The sequence below is a fragment of the Triturus cristatus genome, chromosome 3_2, assembly GCF_964204655.1.
Source record: "Triturus cristatus chromosome 3_2, aTriCri1.1, whole genome shotgun sequence".
In the NCBI taxonomy this organism is placed as follows: Eukaryota; Metazoa; Chordata; class Amphibia; order Caudata; family Salamandridae; genus Triturus; species Triturus cristatus.
In genome coordinates, this window is record NC_140584.1 from 254,817,728 (window position 1) to 254,830,721 (window position 12,994).

Below are 12,994 nucleotides of genomic sequence, written 5' to 3' on the forward strand. Positions count from 1 at the left end.
CTATTCGGGGTGGAGTATCTGGCTTAAATTTAACAATTTCATCTGTCCAGTTGAACACTTCCTCTGGTGAATCAAAGAAGTTTGTCCGCGATTTGTAGGACACCTGCAATCTGGCCAGGAACAGCAGGGAATACTGGATTTTTAAATTCCGCAATCGAGCTTTGGCCTCCACAAAAGATTGTTGGCGTTGTGAACTAGCCTTGTATAGTCCACAATTATCATAATAGGATAAGAGGTGTAGTTAAGGGTCTCTTTAAGCCTGGCTTGTTGTAGGATAACATCCCTGTCTTTATAGTTTAGAGATCTAGCAATGATAGGCCTGGAAGGAGCATCGGGCGGCGGCCTCTGCAGCAGGACCCGATGAGCACACTTGATGTTGAAGCCGAAGGACAGCACACCAGAAGGAAGCCAGTCAGTCAGCCATTTGACAAGGAAGCCCTCAGGGAACCCCACGAAGCAGAGGTTATTTCTGCATGCCTGCCCCTCTGCAACCTCAACACGTGTTGCCAGACCCTTCATGAGTATCTCCAAGGTAGACACTTTCTTTTGAAGAGTGGTCACTGTATCTTCCACTGTTGAGATTCTGGTTTTTGATTCGGTTATTCGTTGCACTGCATTGCGAAGATCCTGTCTGAGTAACATGACATCTGAGCCAACCGCTCTGATTTTGACCTCTAACATGTCTCTGGACTGCGTTATGGCTGCTAGTATAACAGCATTGTCGGGCATGGATGTCATCAAAATCAGATCCCCTGGATTTGGTGCCTGGGCAACAGCGCCTGTGTATTTGTTCATGGTGCTTTGCTTTGCCATTGCACTGGGGAGTTTATCCTTAGTCATGTTGTGAATGCTGGTAAAGGAGCAATCCCTATCACAGATCAATGCGGCTAGGCCAGACCAAGGTAGTGGTTTGTTTATATGAAGTATTTGGGACAAAGCTACTACCCTCTCCAATCACCCGTGACCAGCTTGAGCAGATTAAAGGATAGTCCTCGATTGAATAAGTAAGTAAATTTCTGTGGCGGGCCTCCAATGTCAAGCCACCCTGGGCACAGTCAATGAGGGGGCCCTGTAGGACGTTGTGGTGATTCTGATGTTACAAACCTGCCTCCTGTCATGCCATCACAGCAGAGGGTGTTCCGCTCCTCAAATGTCTACCTCTGCACCCCTGGTCGTATACTTGGACCGTTATGTTCCTGGGGACGTTTGGTATCCTAAAGGCTGCACCTCTCCCCCACAGACAACCACCAAAACAGTCAGATGGCAAATTTTAAGGGGGGGCCCGGGTCTGCTCTCCTGTACCAATACTGTCTCCAAAAAGCAGCAATGGAGGGGGGGGGCCCGCTCGCCGCTACCTCAACCGCACCAATCCCGCCACGGCTCACTGTCTGTATCTGTAGCTCTGGTCTTGCAGGCCGGGAGTCTCACCACGGGCAGACCCCATCAGGAAGGGTCGCAGCCGGGAATTCATTCCGGACGCCCGCACCGATGCAGGCAACGCCTTGCAACCCGGTATGGCCACCGATGTTAGGGAGAAGGGCGGTATCTCCTGTAATGGCACCCGATGAAGGGCGGTGTCTCCTGTAATGGCACCCGCGTCACTGTACCGACCGCCCATTGCCCGGATGACGCAGCAGGGCCTATTTCTTGGCAGAGGGGCCCTGGACAAGGTCTCCCGATCAGGGTGCCCCTCTCACTGCTTTCAGCAGCGCGGACTGATGCGACCTCACCACGGACCGATATAGGTGCCAGATCCTGAAGCCAGCCACCCACGTCACCAGTGCAATGATCCACGTGTCACATCCACCGGCTGCTTCTCCTCATGGATGCCGCACAGCAGCACCACCACTCCACCAGTACGCCGAGTCGTCCTCGCGGCAGTGTGTCACACATCCAGGTGCACCCTCTCGGCAGAGGCCAGGGATCTCTAGGCTTCAGCAACACCTCCGCTCTGGGCCACTTCGCCCACCTGGAGGGTGACTCCAAAATACTTTTTTGGGTGGCAGCGGAGTGAGGATAATACCCGCACAGGGCAGAGGTGTACATTTAAGGGGCAAATGCGGCAGGATAAACAACGGATTTCTGTAGGGCTACGGGAGGTCCTTTATGGCGCGTCCACCATGTTGGACCGCCTGGCCACACCGCATGTGTTACTCTTAAATTTAAGGTAAGACTGTGTTAGTTTTGCATAATTGTCTTCAGGTTGCATATGGTAGGACCTGATAATGAGCAGTGTTCAGTCAGAATGTCTAGCCTGGACGGATCACAGAGGTGAACAAGCAAAGCACTGAGGTATTTTACTCTTATATAAAAGTCTTTGTCAACTCAATTTTGGAGCAGTGAAAATAAATGATGTTTCTGAATGCTTTTAAATTAAATAAAATGAAAATGGAAAGTTACCTCCATGATTAAGTGAACACTTCATTATAATTTTCTCCCATTTCTAAGTCTTGTACTTACAAACCAATCAATCAATCAATCATGGAATTGTAAGCACGCTACTCACCCATGAGGGTCCCAAGGCACTGAGGGGGAGGAGGGGGGTCCGCAGAACTGTTTAGCCGAAGAGCCAGGTCTTGAGGGTTTTTCTGAAGATGTTCAGGGAGGGGGCACGTCTGATGTCTGCCGGTAGTCCGTTCCAGGTCTTGGCTGCAATGTGAGAGAAGGATCTTCCCCCTGCTCTGGCTCTGTGGATTCATGGCCTCTTACTCCCAGTAGCCACTGTGCCTTAAGTATAATGGAAAAACCCCAGCTTTTACATAATGAGAGAAATTTAAAGTACAAAGAAATTTCCCATATTATGAATTTTGTGGCTGAATATTTGTCTGCATTTCTCCCAATTAAGAAAAATGATTGTATGTTTGTGTTATACATGTAACGGTGCTACGTATGGCAAAAGGTATGTCCTGTGAAGCAAGCACATACAACACAGGCTCTTAGCCACCTGTAGAAATATATCCCATTCATATGCACACATTTTCATATATCCCCAAAGACGTGCTTTCATCGACACATATGGCAGCCCTTTCATAGTGCCCTTAGTAATAGTATTTTGTTAAATCGATTGGGGCAGATTTACAAGCCCCTTGCGCCTCTTTTATGCCGCCGTTGTGTCACTTTTGTGACGCAGCGGCAGCGTAAAGCCAGCGCCATGCTGCGGGGTATTTACAACGTGACGCATCTGGGAGATGCGTCATGTTGTAAAGCCCTGCGCCACATGTAGGCGTTCTGGCGCTGGGTGGGGCGTTCCGGCGCAGGAACGCCTCCTAAAAGTGGCTGAGTGAAATCTACAAGATGTCACTCAGTCACTTTAAGGCCATGCTGCGTCAAAACCCTGCGCCTGCTGGAAGCAGGCGTAAGGATTGACGCAGCATGTTAGGGATAGAGCACCCCCAAGCCTTGCTGGAGCTGCGTCGCGCTTGCGACGCAACTCCAGCAAAGCGCCGCCTTTCAGACGGGGAATGCGTCACGCATCTGCCCATCCGAGCGCCACGGTGCGCCGCATTGTAAATGCGGCGCATCAGTGGTGGCGCACGGGTGGACAGATGCGTCGCAACTCTTCTGGCGCATCTCTGCTGATTAGCAGAGATGCGCCAGAAGTCGTAAATCTGCCCCATGGTATCTAGTACTATGGACATTATGCTTGAAGTCTATGCAGCTGGGCGTTGGAGTGTCTGGTAGCAATACACAAGTTGTTTAGCCTTCAGTAGTTCACAATGATTTTCACTGATCAGAAGTAGCGCTCACTACAGAAAATGTTGATGACCCATGGCCTAGATGATGTGACTGGGCTGGATTAGTAAATTTAGGACATGACAAGGGATAAGGGTACTCAACAGGTTACTACAAATGTGCTTTTTTTTTTACATTCTATTAGAATGAAAAAACAAAATATTGTGTTGCAACTTTTGATCAATGCTTGAGATTGATTTCCGAAAACTGTGTTACATCAATACAGGTATGAAAAATAAATGTACCTTCTGGCTATTACTTAACAATTTATCTTATATCAACAACACACTAATGTATGTATACACTTCCACACCACACTCTCCTCCAATTCTGTATGAAGCACCCTTCGTAACCCAAAAATGATATCAAATATATAAAAACAAGTCAATACAGACAAACAAAAGGTCAAAAAACATATTTTGTTTCTTTAATTTCTTGTATCCATCTTGTATCCATTCTTGTATCCATACAGGTCAACAAACATCAGAGGGAAGACCATCGCCAAGAAGGTGCAGGCCCTGGGTGTCTACAATTGGCGCAGCATGCATTGTCGCAAGAGGTGGGAAGACCTACGACGCTGGACCAAAACATCATCTGAAGTCCAGCTCGGGAAGTCCTCCCAACATGGGAAGTACGTGCACCCCATCCTGACCCTCCTAATGGCCCGCATACTTATGGTGGCCTATCCAAGGCTTGATGGGCAGTTGAGAGCTCAACAGCAGCATCAAGGGGGTACGTTGTTGGGTAAGTTTAACATGGTATATAGCTCTTTTTTGATACAGCAACAAATGATGGCATCAACATTAAGGTCAACACATGCAAATGCACAAGAAAAGTTCTTGAAGGTGTAAGTTTTGCACAAGGTGTATGATGATGCCATTTACTATTACAATCAGTGGCTGGAAACCTCGTTAAACAAGTTGCCCCACTCAAAAGTCATCATAACCGTAAATCTAATCCATCTGAGCCCTGGTTTAATGAAAGTCTCTGACTTCAAAACAGCAATATCGGAGATTAGAAAGAAAATGGAGATTAGATTATATAACAGATGACAAGGAAAATTTTAAAGCCACTATTCAAGCTTATGAAAAGTTAATCCAAGACAAAAACGTTTGCCACTTTACCGCCAAAATTGAAGCTGCAAAAGAATCATCAAAAGAATTGTTTACAATGGTTAAAAAACCCTCTAAGCTTCCATAAGCAAAAAATCCCATGATCAACCAAAAGTTTTGTAATAAACTGGCATCTTTTTTTCAAGCAAAAGTAAAATCTCTATATGACTCCTTTCCAGCAGCTAGTCAGTTTTATGGCCCAATAACAAGCCAAGAAATGTCAGGTCCTCCTTTGGGTATAAGGTCCAAGAGGAATACATCTGGTATGAAACCTCACACTGAGGTAGCAACGGTTAACCACAGCTGCTCATCTGTGAGCTCCCTGCATATTGCATATTGAAAATTAACACCTTATTTCACTTCTCTGCCTTGTTCGTAGATCAGATGCAAACACTCCTCACACAAGTTAAATCAGGATCTCTTTGTGACATATGTCCCCCCGGAATTATTCATATGGTACTTGAGATCATAGCTCCCTACCTCACATGCATCTTTAACAACTCACTTAGCACAGTGTATTTCCCAAGAGAGTGAAAGTTGGCTTCGGTCTTCTCAATTCTGAAAAAAAACAATTTAGATGCAAGTGACCCCAAACACTATAGGCTGATCTCCTGTATGCCATTTCTAGGCAAGGTAGTGGAAAAGGCCGTCAATCAAGAGTTGACCAACTTTATAAATGCTAACCAGATCATGTTGAATTCCATAGACATCACAGCACAAAGCATGCATTAATCACCACCACTGAGGAAATCAGACAGACCATAGATGGTGGGGGAAACACAGCCCTGATCCTACTGCATCTTTTGGCTGCATTCAATATGGTCAACCACACTATCCTTGTTAACAAGCTTGCCTCTGTAGGAATCAAGGATACAGCCTTAGATTTCTTGACATCTTTTGTAACAGACCGAGTCCAAGCAGTGAGCCTAGGAGATTTTGTGTCACCATCTTTTTTTCGCTGCTATGTTGGATGGCACATGGCCTTCTTTGAGACCCACACCTTTTAATCTATAAATCACCCGACTGGTGGCATAGATTAAATATCATGGCTTTGCCTTGGTTTCCTATGCCGACGATACGCAGATCATTGTGTTGGTAACTGGTAATCCAGATACCACTGCAGTTAAATTTCATGACTGCATGCAGGATATAGACAACTGGATAGGCGATAACTGCCTTAAATTAAATTAATCAAAAACTGAGGTCCTGCTGTTTGGAAACAACCCTTACTTTGGGTCCCCCAATTGGTGTCCTCAGAAGCTTGGTTCTCTTCCAACCCCAAGCGCTAAGGTAAAAAACTTGGGGGTGACTTTTGACACCAAACAATCTTTTGAAAGCCAGATAAACCACATTACTTCATTATGCTTCTACATTCCGAAACGTCTTAGAAAGGTTCTACCTTACTTTCCACCGACACTACAAAAGACTGTAGTTGCTGCCCTTATCACATCTAAACTGGGTTATTGTAATGGATTGTTTATTAATATCCAAAGACGCTTTATGAATAAGCTTCAGATGCATCAAAATGCAGCAGCAAGTTTGATGCTGGGCATTTCTAGACACAACTCTGCATCCCATGCGCTGGGTCAGTTATAATGGCTCACCATTGGTAAACGCATCCAGTTTAAGGCTCTTTGCACACCCTCAAGTCTCTACATGGCCTTGGTCCAGAGTATCTAGAACAAAGTTTTCAAATATACACCCCACAAGATCTCTTCGCCCTTCCTTTAGTGGAGTCCTGAACGTCCCTAAAATAAAAAAAACACTTTGGGGCCTCAATTATGGGTTTTTGGACGTAAGGCAGCACATCAGGCCTTGCTGCTGCACTGCCCTAAGGCAAAACAAAACGGCAGGAATGCGCCGTATCTATTAGATATGGCACAATTCCGTCCTTTTCCCCTGCGCCAGAGCACAATGGGTTCCGCGCGCCAATGCAGGCTTCTTTGCACCATGGTGCAAGGGTGCCTGCGTTGTGGGAATGATTATCTTTATGAAGGACGGGAAACATTCCTGCACAAAAACAATCACAAGAGGTTTTTTTGAAAGAGGAAGAACAAGGAGAAATAAATATATTTCTCCTCCCTGTGCCTTCCTTCCGCCTCCCCTGGGGAAGTGTACGTTTTTGAAGCTGCCTCAGACTTATGATTTCTCGTAAATCTGGGACAGTGTCAAAAAGCCATGGATGTTGCTGGAACACCCCCAGCAGCAACCATGGAACGCCCCTTTCCTGCAGTTTTTTGCGTAAAAGGGGCACATAATTATACGGTCATGAAAAGCCACGTGAGGGGGCTTTACGTGGCCCTATAAATATGCCAGTGGCACATTGCCATACTGGAATATTTTTAAGAAGTGACGTTTTGGAGGTGAAAAAAGTTCTGGTGAGGCCCTGGATTTCTGGTTGACTGGGGTCTGAGCCCTGGTCAAGCTGCAACCACAATCCTAGTCAGGGTACAGCACAAGCAAACCCCAAATTAAACGGTGCTCAACCCCCCTAGTAGCTTGGCACAGAGCAATCAGGCTTGACTTAGAGTCAATGTATAAAGTATTGTGCAACACTTTAAACAGTGAAGGAGTCAAGACACCACACAAAAGGTATCCCAAACCAAGTTGGAAAAACAGGTACATTTCATAAATAAAGCAAGACTAAAATGACAAAAATCCAATCAGTAGAACCTAAGTTATGAATTTTGAAAGAAAAAAGTGTAAAATAGCACCTGAAAGCAGAAAGCAGCAACCATGGCTATCTGGTTGCACTGGACTGGGTCATAGTCAAAAGCTAAGGCCGACTGCGATAGAGCGCAAGTCAGATACAGTCCCAGATTAGATCCACAGATGTTTTACCTTCTAAAGTTTTGTGCCAAGAGTTCTGCTAGTGTTGGAGAGGGTAGTGGAGAGCGCCATGGACGGTGGACAGCATGGCGCGAGGAGCAGGCCGGGCGGGCTGGTGCTTTGTGTTGGCAGTCCTCCACGAGCAATCGATGCTTCCTGTGTAAAGAAATGGGCTAGCTGCGGCTTGCGCTGAATTTTTGCAAACGGGTCTGGTAGCGTTTACCAATTGCCCAAAAGCTTGATTATAAGAGTGGTGAGCCACATCATGGATCTAGGACCTGGATCCAGAAGCTGACTGGAGAGCTTTGTATGTAGCCGAGACTCAGATCTGGTGCCCAGCAGACTAGCCCTTTGAGTCACTCTGGGGTCCTGGGTACAAGATAAAGTTGCAGGTCCAGTTCTTCTTCCATAGGAAAAAGGGCAGCAGGTCAACAGAGCAGGGGAACAGCAGTTCCTTGAGAGCAGCTGTCCAGCAGAGTGGCAGTCCTTGTAGTAGCCCCGTAGTCCTTCTTTCTGGCAGGGTATCCACCGGTCAAGAAGGGCACTGAAGAGTTGGTGTCTAAGGTCCTACTGTTATACCCAGGTGCCCTAGTCTGGAAGTTGGGAGAAGCTTCTAAACAGTGGTTTTAAGTGCATGGAATTTCCTGCCTGCCATACCATGGTGCCAAGCTGGCTGAAGTGACAATACAGGGTTGTTATGCCCTTTGTGTCAAGGCTGAGCACAGGCAATTCAGGTGTAAGTGGGGCTGAGCTCAGTTCAACTCCCTATCCTGTCAGCAGATGGCCAACTTAGGCACACCCAATCCCTCTATTTTGTGACTGTCTGGGAGGAATTCACAAAGTCTAACTATCATCTCAGCCCAGTCATGTGACCCAAGACATGTTACAGACACAAATGGGCTAAAGACAGTAAAATGCAAACTTTCTAAACGTCTAAACACAGCACTCCACGGCAAACCTATAAACACCCAGGAGACTGGGTATAAGCATGAATACACAAAGAAATCCCCTGAAGGAAAAAGATTTCTATGAGTATTTTCAAAACAGCAGTAAATAATATCATTGCTAACTTAATTACATGAAATAAGTAACATTTCAAAAAATAGATTATATCAAATGAAAGGCATATTTCTCTATATATCAGTATTCTATACAATTTATTACATCAAGATACAAATCACGTCAAGAAAATAAGGGTCAAACCATTAAATTAAGTGGCGCTATCCCATGGTAACACTCAGATCAATATTTGCAAGTCGAAATATGGTAATCTGAGGTGCCACGGGGATCACCCAATAATACAGTCCTCTTTATAGTTCAAAGAATATTACTTTGAGCAAAGGAATCTGCACCTCCTTATAATAATTGTGGTGATTTCTGCAGTGATGTTTCGATCCCCAGTTGTCAGAAAGTACATGGGTCCATCCTCAGGACAAAGTATCAGATTGTACATATATGTGGACCCTTGTCAGATAATCAAACTTACAATAAAATAATTACAATAAACAAGTAGGCTAACAAAACACACAATTACAAGAAATAAAGAAGTACACCACTAAAGATACCAAGATGCGGAACAAAAAGTACAGAGAAAAATCAAATCAAACTAATTTTCTTTATGTCATTTGTATCTTGATGTAATAAAATCTATTGAATACTGAGATATACAGACCTACGCCTAACATTTGATATAATTCGTTTTTTGATTTGTTGCTTATTTCATTTAATTAAGTTTGCAGCTATATTATTAACTGCTATTTTGAAAATACTTGTTCCTTCAGGGAACTTCTTATGCCTGAAAGCTTTTGCTCTTATCTTCTGTTTTTCACAACAGACTCCACAGAAATCAAATGAGTATACACAGATAAAAGGTTATATTCTGAAGCCAATTGCTAAAAAGCATTGTTATATTGGAATAAAGTACTCTACCCGGTGTAAATGAGGACTCACCTCTCACCTAGAGGCCCAGTAGGATGGCGGGCGGACAGAACGGTGCTGGGACCGGCCGCCAGTGGTGCGGCGGTCCCGTACTGGCGATTAGGATGCCACCGTGGCGGTGACATCCTCCATTCCCAGAATTGTGGCGGGCGGGGCTGTAAGCACCGCCCGCCACAATGCTGGGAATGCACTGCGTGCATTGTCATGCACAAGTTGACAGGCACCGCAAGGTGCCTGCCACCATGTCCATGACAATACAGGGGGGTACCATAGGTACCCCCCCTGTACACCCCCCAACCCCCTACAACGGGCCCCCAGAAGAGAATTCCACATGCCTTTCCGTGGTGGCAACACCGCCATGGAAAGGCATGTTTCCGCACCCATGCTAATATGGATGGCGGTGCCTAGCAGACACCGCCACCATATCAAACCCTTTTCGTCGAAAGTCGACCGGGCGGAAAAGCGGCGGACGGTCTTCCTGTCCGCCAAGGTACCCCCGCCATACTAATATGGGGGGTAAATGGGTGGCGGGTGGGGAAGGATGTAGGGCGGATCGCCACCGCCATGCGGGCGGAGGCGATCCGCCCTACATCCTAATGGGCCTCCTAGTATTGTAATACTGGATAGTTGTATTTGGATTCAATTTATATTAGCATTTAACCTGCCATATATATTACTGTACATAAATGGAATCATGATGATGATGTTGTTCATTGTCATCCTTTCAACAAGTAATGAAATAATTTGTTGACCCACGACTACACAATTTTATTCAATTATTGACGTTACACTTGATCAGAATATCCTCATGGTAGTATACAAAACTCTTTAGTCTTCAGTCTTTACAAACAACCAATAATTGCTTAAGTGCTTGAGGAAAGCCCATGCAAGTAAAAAATGCTGACTGGTGAGGAGCGGTCCAAAGATAAAGCAGGCATGTCATCAATTGGGAGTGAAGAGACAACATCCTTTTTTAGAGTGAAGCAATAGCCACTTCCCCTTCTGGGTACAAACAGTCTTGGTAGAAGCACATTTTCCTGTTCTGTTTAAGGATTAAGTAACTTTTTTTTGTTTTCACTGAAATTCTATAGGTCAGGAGGTTCAGCTCTGATCGAGTCAACAGCTGATTACTTTATTAGCTCCTTAGGAAGTGGAAATTATCTTTGACCCATTAAACTATTTATGTTGTGTTTTAATTTTATTAACTTATTAGGAAGGAGTTTAATTTGGCAGACTAAACTGTTTTTGTTGGGTCTTAGCCTGCTTTATTTAGTTTGTTGAAATCTCTTTGCTTCATTACTGTATGTTGTGGGACCTGGACTTTGCCATTAGGATTTTCCTTGCTAACCAGTGGTAAAGTGCTGTTACTCTCTCTCTAAAACATGGTGCAATTGGCATCTTACTGATTGGCACATTTGATTTACATACAAGTCCCTCAAAAATCGTACTACAGGCCCCCAAAGCCTTTAAATTAAATTCTAATAGTGAGCCTGCAACACTCATTGTGTCACCCACCCACTGAGGTAGCCATTTAAAACATGCCTCAGGTATGCCACTATTGCCTGTAATGCAGTTTTAAACTGCCATTTTGACTTGCCAAAATAAACCTTTTGCCACACCTAAATATTCCCTTTTAATACTTACAAGTCATCCCTAAGTTAAGCCATAAAGGTTTATATGGCAGAGAGAATTGTACTGAAAAAGTAGGACATGTGTACTTAAGTTTTACATATCCTGGCAGTGAAAAACTCCTAAAGTTGTTTTTCACTGTTGCAAAACCTACCTCTCCCATTGTCTAACACTGGGTTACCTTATTACAATAAAAGACAAGCATATACAATGAAATAGGTCTCGCAATAGCGAGATTTTGAGCTATTGATTTTGTAAATGGCAATGCCTTTAATAATATTAAAAGACATTGTCATTTACAATCCCAATAGGTCAAACTTTAGCAAAAGCAAGATCTATTGTATTGTAGAACATAGTGTCTGTGAAGCAGGTGCCGTGCTCACCAATAAAGTTAAAAAAAGAAAAAAAGTGCGGTGTCCTTGAAGTGGGCGCCAACCTCAACATTATAGTTTAAAAAAAAAAATGAAACTGAGCGCGGTGTCCCTGAAGCGGGCACCGTGCTCAGCATGCACATTTATCAAAATAAAAATAAAAGTTGAAAGAATGCGCGGTGTCCCTGAAGCGGACGCCGCTTTCTTCTAAAAAGTAATAATAAAACCCTTGCCATTGTGCCGTGAGTGCTGTGGGTGTAGAGGGCAGCTGCTTTTAAAGTTAGAGCCGCATAGCGCTCTGTACAAAAAGCAGCCACCATTGTCCCTATTAGTCAATAAAAAAAAATAGTGCTCATGCTCACCCACTTATTACGCAGACCGTGTAACAACCCAAGTAAAAGGTCCAGTTGTTATGGGAAGTAACAAATGCAGACAAGGCGGTACCAAGGAGGGACTAACCAGCCTTTTTACGAATCAGAAGCCAGCATTTACGAAGGACATGACACAAGCCAATGGCAAATATGGGTGGAGAGTGGGAGGGGCTTCCAGTGCATACTCCAATACAGCATGCCTCGCAGAGTGAGCAGCGCATGCACGCTGCCCTTAGGCTCGACCTAAGGATATCTTGAGACTGGGTGCAGATAGAGATATATAGTTATATTCAAATGAATTGTAATTTAAAATACTCTTTAATGGCAATGTTGGATTGCAGTTAGGTGTGGGTGGAACTTGAGGAGTTTCTTGCGAGATTCCATGGAGTTCAGTACGTTGCACTGATTTTTAGCATTGCAGGGCGAACTGCACCATGTGGCATGCCAGAGGTCACTGCTACTTCTGCTTCTCAAGTAGATTTTCTACTCAAGCAGCAGCTTGCTCAATGCGAGCGCAATCATCCCCACATACACACAAAGGAAGAAAACTAGGCCTGCCCTGTCTTTTGTCACCCCAAGCTTCTTGTAGCCAACCGTGGAAGTGAAAAACTTTCCAGAACCAGATGTGGGGGTGGTATAGGGAATCCCATCACTTCAAAGGCTGGCACTAGGTATACATATTGGATGTCCATAGCCACTCATCAGCACACTCTTGTACCTGTGGGCATTACAGAGGAAGGCCTGCCTTGCCACCAGAGGAGTACCCTGCTTCTACCAGAGGACTACCCTGCTTCTTGATGACTGCTTTGCTCTGTGAGAAGGCAGATTGAACCTCCTCCCTTCATCCCAGGCTAACCTCAGTGATTCCAATGGTCAGTTGACGGACCTCCTGCCTGAGCTTCAGAAGCACAACAAGCTCCAGAGTGTTCACTGATAAAATAGCGCCTCTGGAAATATCGTGATACAAAAATATCATGACATAAATATCGATATCAAAAAATATTGTCATCCT

General features: G+C 44.8%; 1 protein-coding gene across 6 annotated transcripts in view; it reads left to right on the forward strand.

The window, feature by feature from the left end:
• The window catches only part of LOC146857071 (uncharacterized), a 187,735-nt gene that overhangs the window by 137,181 nt on the left and 37,560 nt on the right, over window positions 1-12,994 (forward strand). For all 6 annotated transcript variants that reach the window (XM_085646793.1, XM_085646797.1, XM_085646795.1 and 3 more), the window contains one exon: window positions 4,205-4,476. The gene's annotated coding sequence lies outside the window, so the exon portion shown is untranslated. The remainder of the gene's footprint in view (window positions 1-4,204; window positions 4,477-12,994) is intronic.